The 27020-nt window shown below is 37.6% G+C and overlaps 1 protein-coding gene across 6 annotated transcripts in view; it reads right to left on the bottom strand.

Moving 5' to 3' along the window:
• Positions 1–22111, bottom strand: part of EYA3 (EYA transcriptional coactivator and phosphatase 3) — a 96325-nt gene extending 74214 nt beyond the window's left edge. For 5 of the 6 annotated variants that reach the window (XM_061184653.1, XM_061184651.1, XM_061184657.1 and 2 more), the window contains exon 1: positions 22008–22111. The gene's annotated coding sequence lies outside the window, so the exon portion shown is untranslated. Of the gene's footprint in view, positions 1–12492; positions 12653–22007 lie in introns of all 6 variants that reach the window. The other variant, XM_061184652.1, reaches the window with a different exon arrangement.
• Positions 22112–27020: the final 4909 nt, after the last annotated feature.

Genomic DNA, 27020 nt, shown 5'->3' with positions numbered 1-27020 from the left:
TATACACAGCTATCATGAAACATTTCTGGCCAAAGATGGGTCCACATCCTAATCCCCAGAACCCATAAATGTTACCTTATTTGGAATAAAGAGTCTTTGCAGATGTATTTAAGGATTCTGAGATGAGGAGATTATCCCAGATTATCTGGGTAGGCCATAAATGCCATCTTAAGAGAAAGGCAGAGAGAAATTTAACACCCACACACATACACTGAGGAGAAGGCAATATAAATATGGAGGCAGAGACTGGAGTGATATGGCCAAAGAATGCCAGCAGCCACTAGAAGCTGGAATAGGCAAGGAACGGATTCTACCCCTAGAGCCTATGGAGGGAGTGCAACCCTGCCAACACCATGATTTCAGACCTCCGGCCTCCAGAACTATGAGAGGATAAATTTCTGTTGTTTTAAGCCTCCAAATTTGTGGCAATTTATTATGGCACCCACAGGAAACTAATACTATTTGTAAAGAAGTTTATTTTGTTTTTCATTCGTTTTTTCTATTACCTCTCAGCTTGGGTTTGTTGGCCATCTGGCCACTGAATGAAACACATAAGCTGAAAACAAAGGTAGGAAATGAAGAAAAGTATGTAAATAAGACAACAAAACATGATTATACATACAGCTGGAAAAAGGCTTCCAAACATTAAGAATAAAAAGCTTTCCAAATAATTGGACAGTTTGCCTAACAGAACTGTCACATTACAAAATTAGCATTTTCCTGCTTTCACTCTGGGTCAAATCCTAAATTTATAGTTGAAGAAATTTCCAGGTAACATAGTAAAACTGGTGGTCCCAGGTGTTTCATGGATCTTGAGACACCTTAGTGATCCATCTAATGCCTTGAGAACAAACTAGTATTGTATCTGTAAGATAGCATTTAAAATCAGCATACAATCACTGTACTGGACTATTTGATGTGTTCTGCTTGGGGAAAAAAAAATACTGCTAGAGCTAAACCTGAAAGATATACAAGTCCTCCTTTCCAGTTGGTCTTGAATAACTTTCTTAGGCACACTATGCCTCAAGATTGAAGCTCATATTTTTCTATTTTGATTGACTGAAGTTCCTATTTTGTATTTCTTTCATGAAGTCATTTTGTGATATCTATAGAGTAGTATGATTCTTCATAAAAGCATTTACTAAACATTTAACTTAAAATTTTGTAACACTGTGCTAAGCACTGTATTAAGAACATTAATAAACAGATTATAGAATGATACTGGATAATCAGAAATTTCTGTCATTAGAAAAACATGACTTTTCTAACTAAGCAAATACCTCTTTTTGGAGGGGGCATATACTTCTTTCTTTGGAGCTTCCTTTTTTGTTTTTCTTGACTACAGCCCTAGAATTCTTTCTCAACATAAAATATTCATAGAATATCTGAAACCAGAAGAAAAACACTAAAATAAAATAGAGGGTAGAATATGGCAGGTGTTTAAGACATATTCTGAAAGAAATCATAATTAGTGTGTTTTGGCTGCTTTCAAAAATTTATGTCAGTGTTGAAAATACCATTTAACTAAACACTAAAATGTATATATCAGACAGAGTAAAAATATAGAGGCTTCATTAATTTAACCAATAAAAGCTGTTAATGCTAACTTCAAGCAACAAAGTAAACAAGAAGAGTAAATTTTAGGAACTTACTCTTTTTCTTGATAAAGACTCTTAATTGAAACAATTTTCCCAGAGGCTATTATTTTCTGCTTGGTCTAAAATGAAGGGATCAAATCTACAGAGGCCAGCAATCTCAAACTCTGGAATCTCCTCTGAATGCAACTCAAAAAGGACGATACACAAATTAAACTTAATCACTAAAAGAAAAGTATACGCTTTCCAAACGAACTTCAGGGTAATGTTATCAAAGTTTTAAAAAAAAATGATATTTTAATTTAAATTGCATTAAACACATAAATTAATTTAGGGGGAAATGATGAGTTTACAATATTGTGTTCTCCTATCTAATAGCACAGTATGTATTTCCAGTTACTTAATCTTTTTCTTAAAATGTTTCTTAGCAGATCCTCTACGTTTCTTTATGTTGGCATTTTATCTTTTTGTTTGTTATATTTTTTATTTCTAAAGAAGTTATTTTTTATATATAGGATAGTTGTTGATATTGGTACATTAATTTTGTAAACTCCCACGTTACCAAAGTCTCTTGTTGTTTCTAACAATGAGAATAGTTAAGATGGTTGATTCTTGAGTTTCACGTATATATTTTCCCCAGCTGCATAAAAATAGCTCCTCTTTCCCAATAGTAACTTCTTTATTTCTTTTTCTAACCTAATGATATTGGCTTACACATCCACTATAATATTAAGTAACAGTGCTAATTGTTGGGCATCCTTTTCTTGTTCCTCACATTAATAAAAATACATCTAGCATACCACTACTAAGCATGACATTGGTCAAGTGCTTTTTTGGCATCCAAAAAAATGAACATCTGGTTTTTCTCTCAACTATTAATATAGCATATTACTAGATCTCCTAATATTGAACCACATATGCATTTGGTTCAGAGATGAAACTCTGGCATTGTAGAATATTATTTTAATGTACTGTTGAATCTGTTTTCTAGTACTGAATTTATGATGTTCAATAACTGCCTCTAATTGTTTTAAATGAACACCCTAAGAGGGGAAAGGCTATTTGTACAGGGTGAGCTCCAGTCAGGTCAAATACAGTCTTGAGAATGAGGTCTTTCACGGAACCACCAGACAGGTCAAATAATGACAATTTTCTGGGAACAGGGCTGTGAAGGAGCTCCAATCTTGTTCTGCCCCTTCCAGTGGCTTCCAGGTTGCTAGTTTTCACCATGACTGGGGGCTGTTGGTTTCCAAGGCTACTATGGAGCTGGAGAGAGAAGAATGGGAACAATGCAAGATAAAATGCTATACAAAGTTCACTGTTTTTGCTGAGATTCAGCCATTTTTCTTGAATAAATGTTCAGATTGCTGCAAGCCTGTAGTTAATTTTCAGAGTCCTGAAAGAGTTGATTCTGACTATTTTTGCCCGTATTCTCACTGCTTTTATGAAGGAGAATTTTCAGAGGTTCTTACTCTGCCATTATTGTTGACAACCTTTGCATTTCAATTCAGCTCAATCTTTGTACTTATTCATTTGCTATTCACACTTTCTGATTCTTAAAATTTCAATATTTACATTTATTTCCTTTTTCATTTCCTCTGAAATTACTAATGATGTTTATCTTTAAAATCTCCTTCAGTTTATACTATTCACTATTTTCTTTAGTGTTGGAAGCATTTCGTACCTCTCTTTCATAGAATTAATTTTTCTTAAATGGCCGATAAGTCTAGGTTAGTAGTTCATATTTGTAGTTAGGGATTTCTTTTCTTTTCTAAAATAAATTTATTTATTTATTTATTTTTGGCTGTGTTGGTTCTTCATTGCTGCATGCAGGCTCTCTCCAGTGGCGGCGAGTGGGGGCTACTCTTCATTGCAGTGTGCAGGGTTCTCATTGCGGTGGCTTCTCTTGTTGCAGAGCATGGGCTCAAGGCATGAAGCCTTCAGTAGCTGTAGCACGTGGGCTTCAGTAGTTGTGGCACATGGGCTCTAGAGCGCAGGCTCAGTAGTTGTGGTGCACAGGCTTAGTTGCTCTACGGCATGTGGGATCTTCCTGGACCAGGGCTCGAACCCATGTCCCCTGCATTGGCAGGTGGATTCTTAACCACTGCACCACAAGGGAAGCCCCAGGAATTTCAACTAAACAGTGTATCCTCAGAGTGGGTGAGAATCTTTGTTCATATATTATTATATGCAGGTTCTAGTTATATACATCCACTTCTAGTAACTATGGAAGAGGAATGAAATATGCAGTTAGGCGGTGTCTGCAGGTCACTTGCTTTCTGGATATGAATTCCTTCCTCTTCTGAACATCACATAAATTACTAGGGATATATCTAGTATCCCATGCCAGGACTCTAACTTTAGAGAGTAGCTATCATAGCTTTATGTGGGGGAGAAAAACTTTGTTAGTTAGCTACTCACTTTGCTTTTTGCTTCTGCTGCTTTTGGGTGGAAGTCTATAGTTGCTTCATGCTGTGCTTGCTTCTTTCTCTAACCTCAAAATTCATTCATTCACTTACAAAATATTTATTGAGTGTCTACTATGTGCCAGGCACTAGTTTAGATACTGGGAATTCAGTGATGAACACAAAGTCCCCAGCCTCAAGGAACTTATATTCCAACAGGAAGATAAACAAATACATAAGGTAATATAATTTCACAAAGTAATAATACTTTTCTTTTTAGATCTTTTTTCTTGATGTGGACCACTGTTAAAGTCTTTTATTGAGTTTGCTACAATATTGTTTCTGTTTTATGTTTTGGTTTTTTGGCTGCAAGGCACGTGGGATCTTAGCTCCCTGACCAGGGATCGAACCTACACCCCCTGAATTGGAAGGCCAAGTCTTAACCACTGAACCACCAGGGAAGTCCCCAAAGGAATAATACTTTGGAAAATAAAACAAAGGAAGGAGTCCCTCTCATCAGGAAGTTTGCACAAGACTCTCAGATAGCCTCATCCACAAGAGGGCAGACAGCAGAAGCAAGAAGAACTACAATTCTGCAGCCTGTGCAAGGAAAACGACATTCACAGAAAGACAGACAAATTGAAAAGGCAGAGGACCATGTACTGGATGAAGGAACAAGATAAAACCTCAAAAAAACAACTAAATAAAGTGCAGATAGGCAACCTTCCAGAATAAGGATTCAAAATAATGACAGTGAAGATGATCCAGGACCTCAGAAAAAGAATGGAGGCAAAGATCGAGAAGAGGCAAGAAACGTTTAACAAAGACCTAGAAGAATTAAAGAACAAACACCTAGAAGGATTAAAGAACAAACAAACAGAGACAAACAATGTAATAACTGAAATGAAAAATACACTAGAAGGAATCAATAGCAGAATAATTGAGGCAGAAGAACGGATAAGTGACCTGGAAGACAGAATGGTGGAATTCACTGCTGTGGAACAGAATAAAGAAAAAAGAATGAAAAGAAATGAAGACAGCCTAAGAGACCTCTGGGACAACATTAAACGCAAAAACATTCACACTATAGGGGTCCCAGAAGGAGGAAAGAGAGAAAGGACTCGAGAAAATATTTGAAGAGATTACATTCGAAAACTTCCCTAACATGGGAAAGGAAATAGCCACCCAAGTGCAGGAAGCGCAGAGAGTCCCAGGCAGGATAAACCCAAGGAGAAATGCCGATGCACATAGTAATCAAATTGACAAAAATTAAAGACAAAAAAAATTATTGAAACCAGCAAGGGAAAAACGACAAATAACATACAAGGGAACTCCAATAAGGTTAACAGCTGATTTCTCAGCAGAAACTCTACAAGCCAGAAGGGAGTGGCAGGATATATTTAAAGTGATGAAAGGGAGGAACCTACAACCAAGATTACTCTACCCGGCAAGGATCTCATTCAGATTCGACAGAGAAATCAAAAGTTTTACAGACAAGCAAAAGCTAAGAAAATTCAGCACCACCAAACCAGCTCTACAACAAATGCTAAAGGAACTTCTCTAAGTGGGAAACACAAGAGAAGAAAAGGACCTACAAAAACAAACCCAAAACAATTAAGAAAATGGTACTAGGAACATACATATCGATAATTACCTTAAAAGTGAATGGATTAGGGGCTTCCCTGGTGGGACAGTGGTTGAGAATCCGCCTGCCAGTGCAGGGGACACAGGTTCGATCCCTGGTCCAGGCAGATCCCACATGCTGCAGAGCAACTAAGACCGTGCGCCACAACTACTGAGCCTGTGCTCTAGAGCCCATGAGCCACAACTACTGAGCCCGCGTGCCACAACTACTGAAGCCCGCGTGCCTAGAGCCCATGCTCCACAACAAGAGAAGCCACCACAACGAGAAGCCCGCACACCGCAATGAAGAGTAGCCCCCGCTCGCTGCAACTAGAGAAAGCCCGCACACAGCAACGAAGACCCAATGCAGCCAAAAGTTAAAAAAAAAAAAAAAAAAAGTGAATGGATTAAATGCTCCAACCAAAAGACACAGGCTTGCTGAATGGATACAAAAACAAGACCCATATATACGCTGTCTACAAGAGACCCACTTCAGACCTAGGGACACATACAGACTGAAAGTGAGGGGATGGAAAAAGATGTTCCATGCAAATGGAAATCAAAAGAAAGCTGGAGTAGCAATACTCATATCACATAAAATAGACTTTAAAATAAAGAATGTTACAAGAGACAAGGAAGGATACTACATAATGATCACGGGATCAATCCAAGAATAAGATATGACAATTATAAATACATATGCACCCAACACAGAAGCACCTCAACTCATAAGGCAACTGCTAACAGCTATAAAAGAGGAAATCGACAGTAACACAATAATAGTGGGGGACTTTAACACCTCACTTACACCAATGGACAGATCATCCAGACAGAAAATTAATAAGGAAACACAAGCTTTAAATGACAAAATAAACCAGATAGGTATAACTGATACCTATAGGACCTTCCATCCGAAAACAGCAGATTACACTTTCTTCTCAAGTGCACATAGAACATTCTCCAGGATAGATCACATCTTGCATCACAAATCAAGCCTCGGTAAATTTAAGAAAATTGAAATCATATCAAGCAACTTTTCCGACCACAACGCTATGAGATTAGAAATCAATTACAGGGGAAAAAACGTAAAAAACACAAACACATGGAAGCTAAACCATACGTTATTAAATAACCAAGAGATCACTGAAGAAATCAAAGAGGAAATCAAAAAATACCTAGAGACAAATTGCAACGAAAACACGACAATCCATAACCTATGGGATGCAGCAAAAGCAGTTCCAAAGGGGAAGTTTATAGCAATACAAGCCTACCTCAAGAAACAAGAAAAATCTCAAACAAACAATCTAACTTTACACCTAATGGAACTAGAGAAAGAAGAACAAACAAAACCCAAAGTTAGCAGAAGGAAAGAAATCATAAAGATCAGAGCAGAAATAAATGAAATAGAAACAAAGAAAACAATAGCAAAGATCAAAAAACCTAAAAGCTGGATTTTAGAGAAGATAAACAAAATTGATAAACCTTTAGCCAGACTCATCAAGAAAAAGAGAGAGAGGACTCAAATCAATAAAATTAGAAATGAAAAAGGAGAAGTTATAATGGACACCACAGAAATACAAAGCATCATAAGAGACTACTACAAGCAACTCTGTGCCAATAAAATGGACAACCTGGAAGAAATGGACAAATTCTTAGAAAGGTATAACCTTCCAAGACTGAACCAGGAAGAAACAGAAAATGTGATCAGACCAATCACAAGTAATGAAATTGACAATGTGATTTAAAATATTCCAACAAACAAAAGTCCAGGACCAGATGGCTTCACAGGTGAATTCTATCAAACATTTAGAGAAGAGCTAACACCCATCCTTCTCAAACTCTTCCAAAAAATTGAAGAGGAAGGAACACTCCCAAACTCATTGTATGAGGCCACCATCACCCTGATACCAAAACCAGACAAAGATACTACAAAATAGTATCACTGATGAATATCGAGGCAAAAATCCTCAACAAAATACTAGCAAGCAGAGTCCAACAACACATTAAAAGGATCATACACCGTGATCAAGTGGGATTTAACCCAGGGATGCAAGGATTCTTCAATATACGCAAATTAATCAATGTGATACACCACATTAACAAATTGAAGAATAAAACCCATATGATCATCTCAACAGATGTAGGAAAAGCATTTGACAAAATTCAACACCCATTTATGATTAAAACTCTCCAGAAAGTGGGCATAGAGGGAACCTACCTCAACATAATAAAGGCTATATACAACAAACACACAGCACACATCATTCTCAATGGTGAAACACTGAAAGTATTTCCTCTAAGATCAGGAACAAGACAAGGATGTCCACTCTCACCACTATTATTCAACATAGTTTTGGAAGTCCTAGCCAAGGCAATCAGAGAAGAAAAAGAAATAAAAGGAATACAAACTGGAAAAGAAGTAGTAAAACTGTCACTGTTTGCAGATGACATGATACTATGCATAGAGAATCCTAAAGATGCCACCAGAAAACTACTAGAGCTCATCAATGAATTTGGTAAAGTTGCAGGATACAAAATTAATGCACAGAAATCTCTTGCATTCCTATACATTAATGATGAAAAGTCTGAAAGAGAAATTAAGGAAACACTCCCATTTACCACTGCAGCAAAAAGAATAAAATACCTAGGAATAAACCTACCTAGGGAGACAAAAGACCTGTATGCAGAAAACTACAAGACACTGATGAAAGAAATTAAAGATGATACACACAGATGGAGAAATATACCATGTTCTTGGATTGGAAGAATCAATATTGTGAAAATGACTATACTACCCAAAGCAATCTACAGATTCAATGCAATCCCTAACAAATTACCAATGGCATTTTTTACAGAACTAGAACAAAAAATCTTAAAATTTGTATGGAGACACAAAAGACCCCGAACAGCCAACGCAGTCTTGAGCGGAAAAAACGGAGCTGGAGGAATCAGACTCCCTGACTTCAGACTATACTACAAAGTTACAGTAATCAAGACAATGTGGTACTGGCACAAAAACAGAAATACAGATAAATGGAACAGGATAAATAGTCCAGAGATAAACCCATGCACCTATGGTCAACGAATCTATGACAAAGGAGGCAAAGATATACAATGGAGAAAAGACAGTCTCTTCAATAAGTGGTGCTGGGAATACTGGACAGCTACATGTAAAAGAATGAAATTAGAACACTCCCTAACACCATACACAAAAATAAACTCAAAATGGATTAAGACCTAAATGTAAGGCCAGACACTATAAAACTCTTAGAGGAAAACATAGGCAGAACACTCTATGACATAAATCACAGCAAGATCCTTCTGTACCCACCTCCTAGAGGAATGGAAATAAAAACAAAAATAAACAAATGGGACCTAATGAAACTTAAAAGCTTTTGCACAGCAAAGGAAACCATCAACAAGACGAAAAGACAACCCTCAGAATGGGAGAAAATATTTGCAAGTTAAGGAACTGACAAAGGATTAATCTCCAAAATTTACAAGCAGCTCATGCAGCTCAGTATAAAAAAAAAAACCACCCAATCCAAAAATGGGCAGAAGACCTAAACAGACATTTCTCCAAAGAAGACATACAGATGGCCAAGAAGCATATGAAAAGCTGCTTAACATCACTAATTATTAGAGAAATGCAAATCAAAACTACAGTGAGGTATCACCTCAAACCAGTTAGAATGGGCAAATCTACAAACAACAAATGCTGGAGAGGGTGTGGAGAAAAGGGAACCCTCTTGCACTGCTGGTGGGAATGTAAATTGATACAGCATAGCACTATGGAGAACAGTATGGAGGTTCCTTAAAAAACTAAAAATAGAATTACCATATGACCCAGCAATCCTACTACTGGGCATATACCCAGAGAAAACCATAATTCAAAAAGACACATGCACCCCAATGTTCACTGCAGCACTATTTACAATAGCTAGGTCATGGAAGCAACCTAAATGCCCATCGACAGACAAATGGATAAAGAAGATGTGGTACATATATACAATGGAATATTACTCAACCATAAAAAGGAACGAAATTCGGTCATTTGTAGAGATGTGGATGGATCTACAGACTGTCATACAGAGTCAAGTAAGTCAGAAAGAAAAAACAAATATCGTATATTAACGCATATATGTGGAACCTAGAAAAATGGTACAGATGAACCAGTTTGCAGGGCAGAAATAGAGACAGAGATGTAGAGAACAAACACATGGACACCAACGGGGGAAAGTGGTGGCGTGGTGGTGGTGGTGGGATGAATTGGGAGATTGGGATTGACAAATATACACTAATATGTATAAAATAGATAACTAATAAGAACCTGCTGTATAAAAAATAAAATAAAATTCAAAAAATAAATAAAATTGGTTGTGGTGATGGTTTCACAACTCTGTGAATGTAGTCAAAACCAATGAATTATATACTTTAAATAGGTATGTGAATTATATCTCAATAAAGCTGTTACCAAAAATATAATAAATAAATAAATAAATAAAACGAAGGAGTAGAGCATGACTACAGGGGAGCTATTTCAGATTTGATGATAATTTCTCTGAGGTGGTAACAATATTTCAGCAAAGATGTGAATAATCAAAAGTAGAAAACTGTACAAAGATGTAAAAGAGGGCCTTCAGAAGGAAACAAGTGTAAAGAAACTAAAAGGAAAACATCCTGATATGTTTGAGAAAGAGCAAAAAGGCTGATGTTAATAAGTGAATAAGTGGTAGGAAATGAGTCCTGAGAAGCAGGCAAGGGCCAGATCACACACAGCCTTGTAACACATGATAAGCAGTTTGGGGAGGTAATGGGTGCTTCAAGCAAGAGAATGACATGATTTGATTTATATATACTAAATGCCACGGGGAGAAGAGACTATAAGGAAAGCCCTCCCCAGGCAGATTGTTCCAGTTTGGAAAGCATTTCTCTGGGCTTTATCCAGGGGACAAACACCAGAAGCTCAAAATAGAGCAAGGGGCGGGAAACTGATGAATGCTCCAGGCACTCTTCCATTCTCCATATTCATTTACTTGGAGTCTGGTATATTTCTGAAACTTCTACATATACTTTCCGATGTGATTTCTTCTCCTAGTTTCTCTATCAATCCAATCTCACTGTTTCCTATCTTTCAGAAATTCACTGAAGTCTATCAGCTGATGGCACTCTTTCTCAAGTACTACCTTTAAAAAAACTTACCTGACTTATCTACTAACACATTCACTCAGAGTCCTCTGTACTCAAGAGTCCTGCTAAGTAGACACAAATATCCAGCAGACCTGCACGCAACTGAGCTCTTTTAAGGCTCCCTTTAAAGTAACCCTAAGAGAGCCTTTTAGCTCTCACAATTCAGGCATCAGCACAAATCACATTTCTGTGGCCAAAAAAACAGCAAACAACCACACCTTCTCTGCTGAACTTCCTGTGGACAGACAAAAGCCATCACCATGTTGGTTAACTCCCTCCATAAATAAACAGCCCAGCCAACTGACTGTGGTAAAGTTGGTGAATTCTTCTGGCTACTTTATTTGGGAGGCATGACTAACACATCATGGTACTGTCAGCTGTAGGAATATTTATAGTAACTTTACACTAAACAGAATACTATCAGAACTTACTGGGAAAGAATTTTTTAAAAAATACGTTTAGGCTGTACCAAATTCTTAACAGGAAAAAAAATTTTATCAGGAATAGATTCTCCGAAAAGAACTGTTTTTACAATTTCTAACCTTACTTCTTGGAAAATCATCCTTTGAAGTAGTCTGTAAAATTATCCTTAATAAAAATTAACACAGGGCTTCCCTGGTGGCGCAGTGGTTAAGAATCCGCCTGCCAATGCAGGGGACATGGGTTCGAGCCCTGGTCCGGGAAGATCCCACATGCCGTGGAGCAACTAAGCCTGTGTGCCACAACTACTGAGCCTGCGCTCTAGAGCCCGCAAGCCACAACTACTGAGCCCATGTGCCACAACTACTGAAGCCCGCGTGCCTAGAGCCCGTGGTCCACAACAAGAGAAGCCACCGCAATGAGAAGCCCGTGCGCCGCAACAAAGAGTAGCCCCCACTCGCTGCAACTAGAGAAAGCCCACGCACAGCAACGAAGACCCAACGCAGCCAAAAATAAATGATAAAATAAATTTAAAAAAAAAATTTAACACAAACTTTTCCCCACAAGCTTCCAATAAAATTGGGAGATAGCGTTCCACAGGAAAAATTCCAAAACCACAGTATAAAGTATTGAGAAGGAATGAGTTCATCTGAATTAGAGTGTCAAAATGACCTTAATAATAATCCAACAGTTCTACTACATTCCTTCCAACCCTCTTCGGACCTCTCTTCAGTTTTTAGTAACGTGTCAGTCACAAAGCATAAGAGTTTCTCTAATGCATGGAGATCCAGACTCCATAGAACTCTCAGCCTCCAAAACTTTATCTCCACCCTCCTTTAATCTAAAGTTAACATTTCTAAGAGAATCACATTTTTTTCTATAGGTGCTGTGGCCTGACACATGGTATACTCCAACATGAATGTTCTATAAATGTGTCTATACTACCCATTTTCTAAAGTCAAAATTCTATATAGCATTCTATATATCTATCCATCACATGTATCTATCAATCCACTCTCCAGTATTTGAACAAAACTTACTACACGCTATATTACCAGAACTGAGTCTTTTGAAATGCATGTCTTTAGCTGTCAGAACTATAAAATCTAGGTACAGATCTTTTATTAATATTTTACTTCGAATTTATTTATTCCTTCAAAAATCCATCAGCCAAAACACCATCACACATAATTTCAGTGCTGTCATTCAGTACACAGAGTAAAGAACAGTGAAGTAAGTTTTAACACTTGCTATTTTACCCTTTTCAACATAATTCATCTCTGTAAGAGGCAGGCTTGGCAAGCTTGAAGCATGAACTCTGGAGTCTGACTCTTAGGTTCAAATCCCAGTTCTGGCACTGATGAGTGGTGTGGGAGCTTAGACAAGTTATTTAACTTTTCTGAGCCTCATTTACTTCATCTGTAAAATGGGAAAAATAATAATTAGTGTTTTTCTCATAAGCTTGTCATAGGTTTAAATGAGTTAATATCTATAAAGCTCTTAGAATAGTGTCTGGCACATAGTTAGGATGATATAACTGTTAAAGAAAAATAAAATAAAGAAATATCTTAGACATAAGCTCAACAGACTCAGGACAGAAATGTGGTCTTGAGTGAAAGTCAATTCATTAACTAGTTCCTCTTAGTTTTTCAAAGGGCAAAATATTAAAATTATTAAAGGTAAGGTCCAGGGACTTCCTTGGAGGTCCAGTGGTTAAGACTTCACCTTCCAATGCAGGGGGTGCAGGTTCAATCCCTGGTGGGGGAGCTAAGATCCCACATGCCTCACGGCCAAAGGCCAAAAAACCAAAACAGATGCAATACTGTAACAAATTCAGTACAGACTTTAAAAATGATCCACATCAAAAAAAAAAACTCTTTAAAAAAAAGCAAAACAAAACCCAACAACAACAAAAAAGGTAAGGTCCAAATAACAAGAGATTCCTGTGAGAGATTAAACAAGTTGGGCCTGTAGCTGATACTCTTTGTCCCTGGCTTTGATTCCAACACTCTGCACAAGAACTTCCTTCCAAGTCCTCAAGGAAAGCTGTTTTCAAGCTCCTGGGCAATAAAACATTGAATATCAATCACGTCCTGTTACTTAGCAAATATGAACTCATCATGGTCACAAATACTTTCAGGAGATCCAACTGTGAGTTGTGAGTTATTAATAGCTAACATTTATGTAATGTTTTTTATGGGTCAGGCACTGTTCTAAGTACTTTACGTATATTAACTCTTTTAATCCTCTCAATAAGTCTATAAGATATGTACTATTTACTGTTATCACCATTTTACAGATGAGAAAACTGAAGCGTAGAGAGTAACTCAACCAAGGTCATATACCTAATAACTCACCAACCTGGAATTCAAGCCCAGGCAGCCTAGCTTCAAAGCCTGAGGTTTTAAACCATAGCTTCGTGCCTCAGTACAGAACATCACAGACAGGACTAATGATTTTAAAAAGCTGACCAAGTTAAAAATGTATGCTGGGACTTCCCTGGTGACACAGTAGTTAAGAATCCGCCTGCCAATGCAGGGGACACCGGTTCGATCCCTGGTCTGGGAAGATCCCACATGCTGTGGAGCAACTAAGCCCGTGCGCCACAACTACTGAGCCTGTGCTCTAGAGCCTGCGAGCCACAACTACTGAGCCTGCGTGCCTAGAGCCCGTGCTCCGCAACAAGAGAAGCCACCGCAACGAGAAGCCCACGCACCGCAACAAAGAGTAGCCCCCACGCACCACAACTAGAGAAAGCCTGTGCACAGCAACGAAGACCCAACGCAGCCAAAAATAAATTAATTAATTAATTTATTTATTTAAAAAAAATGTATGCTATGTCATGCTACAGTCACCAATAGCCAGAACTCACAAGCCAGGTAATGAGAAGATACTAAGAAAGCCAGTTTTCTTCTTTATTCTTCCTCATTCTCGTTCTTCTCCCAGGCCTCCCAAATAAATATGAGTTAATACAAGAGAAATGCTTTAAATAGTGCCTGGCACATAGTAAGTGCTCATTACGTGTTAAAAGGAGCTAGTGGTATAAACAGTAGTGTATGCCTGCTGACCCTGCCTCACTCTAATAGCTGTGATATGCTAGGAACTGTTGATATCTCTACCATCTTTCCCCCTTTATGATTACAGGAAATGAATCAGGATAATAAATAAATACAGTCCACTGTAACAAATCCTAATGACTCTTCAACTGTGTTACTTTCACCTGACTATATACACAGGAGCAAACTGCTTCACTCCTTGGCTCTCTTTTCTTGGTTTACAAAGACTGGAATGGGGCCAGAAAAAAGCAGAATAAAGCAGCTTTGTAACCTTCTGACTAGTTGCCAAGAGCAGAAGCAAGGTTTGTGAAAGGAACTTAATCAAACTAAACTTTGACTGTTAGATGGAAACTAGAAAAGGATTCTAATGATAAAAGCTCTACACATGACCAAGCGTTGTCAACCTCACGATTCTGTATCACTGCAGTTTTTTAAATGATGTGCCTAGACATAGAGTGAAGGACAGAGGTGACAGTAACAATAATTGGGGCAACAGGGTCTCCCTCTCTCAACTGTTCTGCACAATTATTTAGGTTAAAAGATTAAGAAAATCAAGATACATTTCAGTGAAAAAACAACTAACAAACCCACACATCTCCAATTCCCAAAAAACAATATTGGAAAAAATCTAGCAGTCACTAGAATTTTTCAGACTGCAGGTTCAACACATTACTGGGTTATCATATCCATTTAGTGGATACCAACAGTTTGTTCTGAATGAAATGCAATTAAACAAAATAGAATAGAAAACATTACAATGCATCACCAATAGTAAAAATAAATATTGTTTCATGAAACGTCTGTTTCAATTTTAAATATTAATATGTACATATATGTGTATAAGTACTGGATAACAATGAAAAATGCATCTTATAGTGGGTTGTGATCAAAAAAGTTTGAATGCCATTTTACCCAAAGATTTTAAGAAACTGACCCGGGACTTCCCTGGTGGTCCAGTGGTTAAGACTCCGTGCTCCCAATGCAGGGGGGCCGGGTTTGACCCCTGGTCAGGGAGCTAGATTCCGCATGCCACAACTAAAGATCCCGCACACTGCAACTAAGACCCCGTGCAGCCAAAATAAATATTTTTAAAAAATAAAAAATAAAAAAATAAAAAAGACCAGTCGAAAAGGAGGAAAATATCCACTTCAAGCTACATATGAAAGAACACTCAAAGTTTTAGTGATTCTCTAAATTACAGTTTTTTAAAGGCAAGCCTCTGAAAATGAACAAAAAAGGAAAAAGGAACCATCTGGGTAAGAATCAATAGTTTACCACAGTTATTCCAAATAAACAACAATTTCACCGAATGAGAGGTACCAACACTAAATAAATATTACTAACAGGAGATAAACAGAAATGAGATAAAGCAAAGATTTTCAGTTCATCTAGCTATTAAATACCACACCAATATGACAGATGGTGCATAAGCAAAAGCTCTAGTACTCACTCTCAAGAACACTTATTTTTTAATGTTATCTAATCACTGCTTCCTAACCTATAGCAAAGTTAAGAATTGATGAAAAGGAAAAACAGATTTGAAAAACTCAGTGAAGTAATAACACACTGATTACTAGGGTATGTTTTTTAATAAGATATGTATGTACTATTTTGTATCCTAAAATGTTCTCTAAATTCTGAAATATTTCAAGAAAAAATCATACACACGCACTTTGGATTACGCTGTCAGTAAAGAGAGTGACATTATCATATTAATATAATCAATCTAGTAGGAAAAAATTAACATCGTTGTGCTAAATTAAAATGCCCTCTTATTTTGAAAAAAGGAGGAACAACAGGTGAATCTGACCTAAATCTTTTTCAACTACTATGGAAACTAAAGAATAAGTTCAATTCCACCTAAGAGCTAATCATTCTAATTTATTCCCATAGTAACAGTGCTGATAGCAACAAACTACCAATTTTCCTAAATTCAGTAATTGCTACATTATTAAATTTCAGGTGAAAGGAAACTATTGAAATTTTAGAAAATAAACTGATTATCAAACCCACATATAAAAGAGAGTTGCTTTTGAAATAAAAATCAAATGTTTAAATCAAAGTAAAGAACATTCTAAATACCAGTAAGTAAATCATCATAGCAAAGCTTACACTTTTCACCTCAATAACAATACTTTTCTGACAAAGAGAAAAAAAAATCAAGACAAAAGCTACTATTAAAAATCAGTGCACTTAATTAACATGTCTGAATTAATAAAGGGGGGTTAATAGCATATAAGAATGAAAATAAGTAGTATCCCTAACCAAGTGTCACTTCTGACCAGAAACAACGGTAGTTTTTTTGTTAACCAGATTCCATGATTCTCAATTGTATTCAAAAATACTCAGAAAAATAACTTCTCATCACATGTAAGTCCCAGGCTCTTCCATTAAGCTGCACCTCAACTGATATAAAATCATCTCCTTCCCTTAGAGATGCAACAAAATTTTTAAATCTGGAAGTAATAAAAGCACAAAAGAGTAATAGTAATATGACTAACAATACTCTAAATGATTATTTGCATTTTTATTTAAAAAGGAATTGTTTTATGAAAGCACACCTCCTCTTTTCTAAAGTAAAAATAAAAAGACTAATTTAAATATATTACTCTAAACATGGTAGTCCTAAAGAAATGGATGCACTTAATCTTGTACAAATTTCCAAATCTCGAAATGAGACTAGAGGTAAGTCAGAAATTTCAGCTTTAGTCTTCTGTTTTATATTTCAAAGTTGTTAAATTCATATTGGGGACAGTAAGATTTCAGAGTTCAAGACTATTACATAATTTATTTAATATTCTGCAAATCAGAGAAAGGGAAAAAATTAATGTCAAGGGGTAAACATTTTAGTAACATAGAATGCATTTTATTAAATAAACTGCCTTTTCTCCAAATAACTCAAAAGTAATTAACTTCCATATGATACTTTTTTTAAGAGGGAAGGATATGGATATTACTTGCTTTCTTAATATGTGGTTTTTGCCATCTAAGAAACCTAGCTAGTAAAGGGTTTGCAATTTGCCTTAAGCCAGCATTTATAAAAGGACCAGGTAAAACCCCTCTCTAAAGTTCCCAACCAAATGCAGCATTCTTCTGTGTTTCAGAGAAATTGGATTTTTTAACTGTTTTAACCTATGAAGGAAGAAATCATTAAACTAGTAGAACTTTGTACAAAAAGGTCACGAACTCTGGAGCTAGAAAACCTAAGTTCAAATCCACCTCTCCTGCCAACTAGCTGTGTTACTTTGGGCAAATTGTGTAACTTCTGTGCCTTGGTTTTCTCATTTGTAAATGGAGATAAATATAGTACTTACTTCATAGTGTTTTAAGGATTAAAGCATTAATACTATATGTAAGCCACTTGGTAATTCCTGGCACAGAGTAAGTGCTACACAAAATGTGCTTTTTAAAAAAAATTACTGCTTTACCACTACAGATTTTTACAGTTCAGTTGTGAAAAAGTTTCCCAAATGAAAATTACTTAATTTTATGTATAAAGAACATGACTTTATTTATATTAATTAAGCTGTGATACAGATTAATGCAAGAACCTTAAATTCAAATAATGAAAAGAAATCACTGAGTGTTTTGAAAATAGAAAATCATAAAATCTAGTTAAAAAAATCATATGCTGTTGTACTGATAAGAATTGACACCTTCTTAGGATTAAAGCTTATTTTCATTCTAATATGTTAAGTCTTCTTTTTCCCTACACCCTGGTGATGCAGGTTATGTTTAGTCTTATAGTTTAATTCAGATCTATACAAATAAAGTCAAATTCAGAATCTAAGTGTAAATGTCAGCCTTGTATAATGTCACCTAGTTCATTTGAACTGTCTATATATGTAATATAACTGTACGTAGTAGGTATCCATAAAAAATTTGCTGAAAGGAATGTATTACAAAGATTATTACTATTTCCTAACTACTATAAAACTATTTGTTTTTATTTCCTAGGGAATAAAAACAAATCTAACTAGTACAAATATTAACCAAGCTAATAAGTTAAAGTGCATCCAACACAATCTGTAGCAAGATCTTTAAGATATTAAGCACTGACCGCCTTGGGCTAATCTGTTAATTAACTTACAATAAGTCAGCACTATCGACAGTTCCTCTTCTGGTTTAAAATACTACTACATATTTAAAAGGGGAAAATAGCAAAGATAAATTTTATGAAGCCCATATTTCAAATATCCTTTTTAATATACTATAAATAAGAGAAAATACCCTAATTATTTCTACATTTAATAATTAGATACCCTAGGACTTAGGTTAATGGGATCAAATAAAAATATCAAGATGATCATGTCGCTGTTTGCTGTGTTCTCTGCCAATAAAACATATCAATAAGGCAGTTTTTGCTTAAGCCATATATTCTGTACAAGAACATGCACCTGTATTTTTAAGTTAATCCGCAGATAGAAAGTCCACATATTTTTCCACTTTACTATAAATATTACAATTCGGCCCCTTGGCATAAACCAATTAAATAATGTATGGGGAAAAAAAACCCTATTCTTAATATCCTTAAATACATTTGGAACTATTTCTGTGTTGAACTATATTCTATGTTGAACAATTCTGAACTATTCTTCCTCCATTTAAATCACATAGAAGTTAAAATATCCTGCTATTATATGCAGAACACAAAAATCTTTTAGCCAACTACCAAAAAAGAAGTTCTATGAGCCTTTTGTCTGTAAACAAAACAAAGAGAATGAAGTCATGGAGTGGCTTAGGCAGATCACAGAAACCATCATACCGCAAGGTACAAATGACCAGGACACTGTAAAAATTTTAAATTTTTAAAACTGCATTTTCCTTAAAACATATCCTAGGGTTCAAGGATAAAAATTAAAACATGTAAAACAAAGTACAGTAGCAAGTAAAATGACAAAAAATAACAATCAAAAATAATCAAACAAAATCAAACAAAAAAACCCTGCAGGCATAAAATACGCATAAATGTATTTTAAATTGAGCCATCAGGGTTACAAACTAAGACTTTGCCAAACTAAAGCAGAAATTTTTATAGAAAACCGACAGTCATTCCTCTCCTGAGCTTTAAAAACACATACATTATGTTGTCTCTAGTGATATTTTTTTCCTTTGGCAGCTAAGCAAGAGGTGTAGGCTTTTCAGTAATTAGAAAGTCTATCTCTGTTCTGTACAAAGAACAGGACCATGAATACAACTGCTCCAATGAGACCACAGGATGTTCGTTTCATGTAAGAGCTTTTATGCAGAATTTGTATCATAATAGGCCAAAGAGATTTTAGAAGAAAAGAGAGAGAGAAAGAGACTCCTTAAGACTTTTCAACTTCTACCTCTGTACAACAGTTTCTTTCTGGAGTCCCTCTTTGAAGGCAAAATGACTTCAGCCTTGAATTTTAAATTCTGCATCATAGATTTCTTAACCTAAAACGTTTATTCCTATGACATAAATTTATTGAAATGCACCACTAAATACAATATTGTGCTCTCCAGCCTACAGCTTTGAAAGAACTAAAACCCATTTCTCTAAACACATGAACAGGACTTATTTGCGAAAAATGACCTTGGGAAAAACACCACCAATTTAAACCCTGATTTCCGTATTTTGTAAAATAAAGGGATAAGTTTGAATTCTTACGGTTCCCTCCAGCTGTGAACTATAGAAATCAATCTAGATTTAAACAGACATGCTGAAGAAGTAAGAAGTTCAGAAATGAAAAAGGTTGAAAGAGGGCCTTGCATCAATCCAAATATAGGTATATGTATGTACAAAAAAAAAAAGAGTCCACCAGCCTGGAGGTAAGAAAACATAGAGTGTCAGCCCATATTCATTGGGGTTAGTTTTTAAAGATTGGGAAATGACGAGGCCAGGATGAACAGAAGCCAGAGTTTCCAATGTAGGTGCTGGGGAGGAAGTACTAGTAAGGAGCTTTCAAAAGGGCTTCCTCAGCAGTGAAATAAGTCCTGAAAGCCAACCAGAAGGGTCCTTCTCTGTGGCTTCTAGGACTAATACGGTCAAGCTCCAAAGTCCTTTGCTAAAAATAGCTGAAGGGATCAGCCCAATTTTGGAATACGCCAAGGTCTATGCTATGTTTGCATATGTATATGTCTCATATAATGAGGGAGACTTTTCTATAACTTATTAGTCAAAAGAAAAGCAGATGCTAAAAGCTGTATTTATTCTGTTCACTGAAGTACTAAATTTTAGAGCACAATTTACATGAGAACAGAAACTGATCACACAAAAACATTTGTAATCAAACGCTAGACATACAACATAAATATTGGAAAGACAAAAATAAAAATTATCCAATTCTGTGTCTCAAAATATACCTCAGATAACAAATTTTGGAAAACAGGACACTAACCGTTATTAAAACTAATCCCTTCATTTTAGAGATGACTAAAAGCCTACAGAGACATTTAAGAAATTTATGAGAAACTGAAGTCTCAAAATGAGAAAAAGATGGTTTTAAGACAGTGAAAACAGTAAAGAAAAAAAGAGTCAGAAGAATATGCTAAGTAATAAAGTAATGTAATGTCTGGTCTATGAAGAAACAAGAAGAAAAACAGAAAACTTGTCAATACAGTAACAATGAAGAAACAATGTATAAGAAGCAAAGATAAAGATACACATGCACACTGACTTCAGCTAAAGAAAATGTACTTCGAAATTACTATAATGAACTCTTTAGCAGAAATTTTTTCAGTAACAGTACACTAAAATTTTTGGCAATAAGCTTAAAAATCTGGGGCTAATAATCTCCCAAGAAACTCTGTCCTCCGTCATAGCAACTGTCCTATAAGTAAAGCCCGTGTAGAAAACAGAGCTGATCGTCCCAGAACATCCGCATGTTTGCCTCAGCTGTGCATATCCATTCTCATGGGATAGAGAACAAGAAAATGACAGAACGTCCTCATGACCTGTCGATTAACAAGATGACACAAGCCCAATCTGCCAGCAATTCCGAGTGCCTGCCACCTGTTAGCCTGCTCTAGCGAAAGCCCCCAAAACTGTGCACCAGCGAAGAACTGGGAACGCCTTTGTTGTTCCCTAACCATGGAAGCTACCAGAGTTCAGTCTAACCCAGCGCCTTAAGGAAAACTTCCCCCAGGCCGGGTAAATCTGCCCAGATCCGGGCTTGGGCAAAGGCCTCCTCTAGCAAAGAAAAGGAGGGAGAACCCAGGCGAAGCACAAATGTCACCTACTCGTCCCGGGAGGGGTAGGGGTCAAGGATGAAGAAAGTTGGAGAACCAGGACCTAGGACCCCAGAGAGAGACAGGCTCAGTTTCGCAGTGGAGCAGGGTGAGCACAACGAGGAGGTGGGCCGTCCTGCTGGGTGAAAAAACAGCAAGATCCCAGGATCAACGGTCGGGGAAGAGAGGTGCTAAAGTGAGAGTAGGGGCAAAACCGAGGGGCAGTAGCTGAGGGAAGCGCTGAGGCGAAAAGGCAAGAAACCAGGGCTTTTAAAAGGCGGATGAGGCGGAGGAAAAATAGCAAGGCGAGATGTGAGCGGCGACAAAACAGGCTCAGCTGAGGGGAAAGAGGCGAGGCCGGCGTGGGGGGGAAGGAATGAAATGAACTCAGGAAGCATTGCAGGGACAAGGGACAGGCAAAGAGAACCCCCACCCACAGGGATCGGGACACAACTCTTGACCCGTCCCTCTACAGGCTGTACTCGACCGGCCGCACTCAGACCCTGTCGGCAGCGGAGACTCACCCAAAGGCTGCAGAGGCCCCACAGAAGGACATGGGGACCGGTCCAAACACACAGGAGAACCAAGCGGCTGCAGGAAACGGCGGCGTTAGTGTGACCCGGATGCGCATCCCTAGAAACCGGAAGTTGGCGGCCAGAGTCATCACACAATCCACACCTCGTTCCAACAGAAGCCTTTGGGCGCATGTGTCAGGCCTCACGGGGAGGGGCGGGGAAGCGCCTAGACCCCGCCCACTCGGCCGTCCTGGGAGCCCCGCCCCTGATTACGGCCCGCCCGGCCCCTCGGTGGTGCTTGGGCCGGGTAGGTTGGTTCATGCGGCTCCTAGGTACCACTGAGGCCCAAGCAGCCCCGGTAAGAAAAAAAATACTCAGCACTCATGTTTCAAGAAGGTGTTTTAAGTTGCGTGTAATTCCTTTCTCTCTAAAGCGAAAGTGAAATGTTGGACGTATTTGGTAGATTTAGAAAAACTGTGGGAGGAAGAATCTCTAGGAAATTCTGGAAGGCGCTTGGAGGGGAGGCTAGCCCAAGGTGATGGTTTTATTCCGGTATTAGTTTATTCCTAATATTGTACTGAGCTTCCAATTAACTTCTATTTCGTGCACAATATTTTATGTAATAATTTTATCAGAAACAAGGTTTTTAAATGCTTCGTTAACGTTAAATTACTACCCCAATATGGAAAAGGAGCAGGGTTGAATTAAGGTTTTGTGGGGGCCTGAAGTTTATTCAATTCGGGGGCTCTCTTTAAGGAAACCCACAATTACAAATACAATATTAGGTCTAAAAATGAATCTTCAATGTTAGCAAAGAAATCACAAATCACAAGTTTTAAAAATTTCATAAATAACACAAAATCCAGAAAAAATAAACACTATTAGTTGATACACCTCTAAAATACTTTTTTTCCTACATTTTTTTGGCTGTATCTTCTTTGATCACCTTTTCCTATGACAATTTACTAAGTAATATCATTTACCGAGATCCTTGACTCCTCTCTCTGACACCATACATCTAAATCATCAGTAAATTCTGCAGGATCTACCTTTAAAATCTGTCCAGATTACGACTATTTACTGCCTCTGTTGGTATAAGCCACAGTTAATGTGTGGCCGTTTGCTGTTTTTATACACTTGCCCTTCCAGGGTCTATTAACACAGCAGCAGTGGGCTCCTGTTAAAACCTTAATCAGATCAGGTCCCTCCTCCAGTGGATTCCTATTTCAAAGTGAAAACCAGAATCCTGCATAAGCCTAGAGGACACTCAAGACTTGACACCCCCCAGTACAAATAACCTCATCTCCTACTCTTTCCATTATCCCTCTTTTCAAGGCACATTGGCCTCTTTGCTATTCTTCTAACCTGCACATAGACTCAGGGTATTTGTACTTGCTGATCCCTCTGCCCAGAATGCTCTTCCTCCAGATAACTGCATATTTCACCCTATCACTTCCTTTACATCTTGGTTCAAATGTCACCCTCTCAATGAGAACTTTCCTAACACTATATTTAAAATTAAAGTGTTACCCACAAAAATAAACTCAAAATGGATTAAAGACCTAAATGTAAGGCCAGACATTATAAAACTCTTAGAGGAAAACATAGGCAGAACACTCTATGACATAAATCACAGCAAGATCCTTTTTGACCCACCTCTTAGAGAAATGGAAATAAAAACAAAAATAAACAAATGGGACCTAATGAAACTTAAAAGCTTTTGCACAGCAAAGGAAAACATAATCAAGATGAAAAGACAACCCTCAGAATGGGAGAAAATATTTGCAAATGAAGCAACTGACAAAGGATTAATCTCCAAAATTTACAAGCAGCTCATGCAGCTCAATATCAAAAAAACAAACAACCCAATCCAAAAATGGGCAGAAGACCTAAATAGACATTTCTCCAAAGAAGTTATACAGATTGCCAACAAACACATGAAAGGATGCTCAACATCACTAATCATTAGAGAAATGCAAATCAAAACTACAATGAGTTATCACCTCACAACGGTCAGAATGGCCATCACCAAAAAATCTACAAACAATAAATGCTGGAGAGGGTGTGGAGAAAAGGGAACCCTCTTGAACTGTTGGCGGGAATGTAAATTGATACAGCCACTATGGAGAACAGTATGGAGATTCCTTAAAAAACTAAAAATAGAACTACCATATGACCCAGCAATCCCGCTACTGGACATATACCCTGAGAAAACCATAATTCAAAAAGAGTCATGCACCACAATGTTCATTGTGGCACTATTTACAATAGTCAGGACATGGAAGCAACCCAAGTGTCCATCAACAGATGAATGGATAAAGAAGATGTGGCACATATATACAATGGAATATTACTCAGCCATAAAAAGAAACGAAATTGAGTTGTTTGTAGTGAGGTGGATGGACCTAGAGTCTGTCCTACAGAGTGAAGTAAGTCAGAAAGAGAAAAACAAATACCATATGCTAACACATACATATGGAATCTTAAAAAAAAAAAAAAGCTTCTGAAGAACCTAGGGGCAGGACAGGAATAAAGATGCAGACGTAGAGAATGGACTTGAGGACACGGGGAGGGGGAAGGGTAAGCTGGGACGAAGTGAGAGAGTGGCATGGACATATATACACTACCAAATGTAAAATAGATAGCTAGTGGGAAGCAGCCGCATAGCACAGGGAGATCAGCTCAGTGCTTTGTGACCACCTAGATAGGGAGTGTAGGAGGGAGACACAAGAGGGAGGAGATATGGGGATATATGTATATGTATAGCTGATTTACTTTGTTATACAGCAGAAACTAACACACCATTGTAAAGCAATTATACTCCAATAAAGATGTTTAAAAAAAAAATTAAAGTATTACCATCCTCCCTGTGCTTCCTAGCCCAGTTGCCTCACTTAATTTTTCTATAATAACATTTTTCCTGTCCAACAATTTGCTAGTGAATTTGGTTTAACATCTCGCCCCCACCCCTACCACCCTCCCCTTCCTCCCCCCACCAGAATGTGAGCTCCATGAGGGCACGCATGTTTGTCTGTTTTGTTCACAGATGTATTTCAGTACCAGAACAGAACCTTGCATGTGGAGGGCACCCAATAAATGTTTGTTGACTAAAAGGATCAATTGCTCATTTACTTTGCTTTTGCTCATCCAAAACCATGCAAGCTGAGCCACCAACTCCACCAGGGGGAGTCCATGAGTAACCAATGTGGTATCCCCAGAAACGTTATTCCTAAAGCATATACATACACATAAATCTAAAACACACCTACAAGAAAGCACACAAATACCTCCCCAGAGCAAAGAATGCTGGACCTACTATCAATAAAAACCCTCCAATGTCTTCACAGTCCCTTAAGAATAAAATCCAAGCTCTTTACTATGGTCTACAAGGCCCTTCTTGGCCTGCCCTTCCTAACTCTCTGATGTCATTTCCAGCCTCCCTTACCCTCACGTACAGCCATCCTGTTCTTTGTGTTTCTTGTACAAACCAAGCTTTCTTGCCTCAGGGTCTAAGCAAATACCCTTTCTGCTCTCTTGAACACTCTTCTCCAAACCTTCCAGTGAATTGTTCCTTCTGCTACTTTCAGTTAAATTTCAGTTCTGAAGGCTTCACGCAGGCCCCCCATGACCCCCATCTCCCGTCTAAAGTAGCTCTTCCATCCCCTTCGCATACCTTATCTTTTCTCCATGGTCCCTATCACTATCTGAAATTACCTTGTTTATTTATCATCTGTCACTAGAAAGTAAGCTCCATAGGGGTCTATATCTCTCTTGTTCACTGCTGAATTCTCAGCACTAGAAGAGTGACTGGCATATAGTAGGTGCTCAATAAACAAAACAAGTAATTACTAAAATTTACTGAAGCTTTACTATGTGTTACTTACCATACACAGTAAATATATAAATGCTCATATTTCTCTTTTAATCCTCCCAACAATCTTGGGAAGTATTATGATTATCTCCATTTTAGAGATGAGGAAACTGAGGCAGGGATAAGTTAAGCAACTTGCTCAAGGCCACACAACTGGCAAGAAGCAAACCCATGACTTGAATCCAGGTCTGCAAGACTACAGAGCCCATGATTCCTCTCAAACTACAGGAAGAGCAAGTATGGATTCATTTATTTACTAGTTTCTTTTCTCTGACTTCATACAATTGTGCTTGCTGTCATGGTCAGCAAGAGTGGAAATGTTTGTTGGGGTTTTTTTCCTGCCCTATTGCACTACTCCTGGGGACAGATATCAAAAAATATGCTAGGGACTTCCCTGGTGGTACAGTGGTTAAGAATCCGCCTGGCAATGCAAGGGACACGGGTTCGAGCCCTGGTCCGGGAACATCTCACGGAGCAACTAAGCCTGTGCACCACAACTACTGAGCCTGCACTCTAGAGCCCGTGTGCCACAACTACTGAGCCCGTGTGCCACAACTACTGAAGCCCGCGCGCCTAGATCCCGTGCTCTGCGACAAGAGAAGCCACCACAATGAGAAGCCCGTGCACCGCAATGAAGAGTAGCCCCCGCTCACCACAACTAGAGAAAGCCTGCGCGCAGCGACGAAGACCCAAGGCAGCCAAAAAATAAATAAGTAAATAAATTTATTTTTTTTAAAAAAGAAATATGCTAAAAATATGGTTTTGCTCAAGCCGAGTTATAACTACTTAGATATTTGCTATATTATTTCTGTAGATTTGAAATATTTCATTCAAATTTTAACACAAAAGAAAGGCTATTCAAATAGTCCAAAAGTATTATGGCCATGTCTTTCTAAACAAAAGCCAAAATGTAAATCAAAACACAAGCCTCATTACACTAAAACTATCTAAAAATAAGTTTTCTAAATTATATATTTCCATTAAAAAGACATAATGAATCAGTGTTTTGTAATAGTTATCAACTTAAACCCTCCTGATTGATCTGAGAGGCTAATGGTCTAGCTTTTGTTTCTGTTGACTTCTCTATGGTACTTAAGGCAATATCTTATTATGTACATGATAGTTGAGCCTTTAAAAGCAATCGATAGTTG

Source organism: Eubalaena glacialis, chromosome 3, assembly GCF_028564815.1.
Source record: "Eubalaena glacialis isolate mEubGla1 chromosome 3, mEubGla1.1.hap2.+ XY, whole genome shotgun sequence".
Classification (NCBI taxonomy): Eukaryota; Metazoa; Chordata; class Mammalia; order Artiodactyla; family Balaenidae; genus Eubalaena; species Eubalaena glacialis.
The sequence above is the reverse complement of the archived record's forward strand: the minus strand, read 5'-3'. Positions and strand labels throughout refer to the sequence as shown.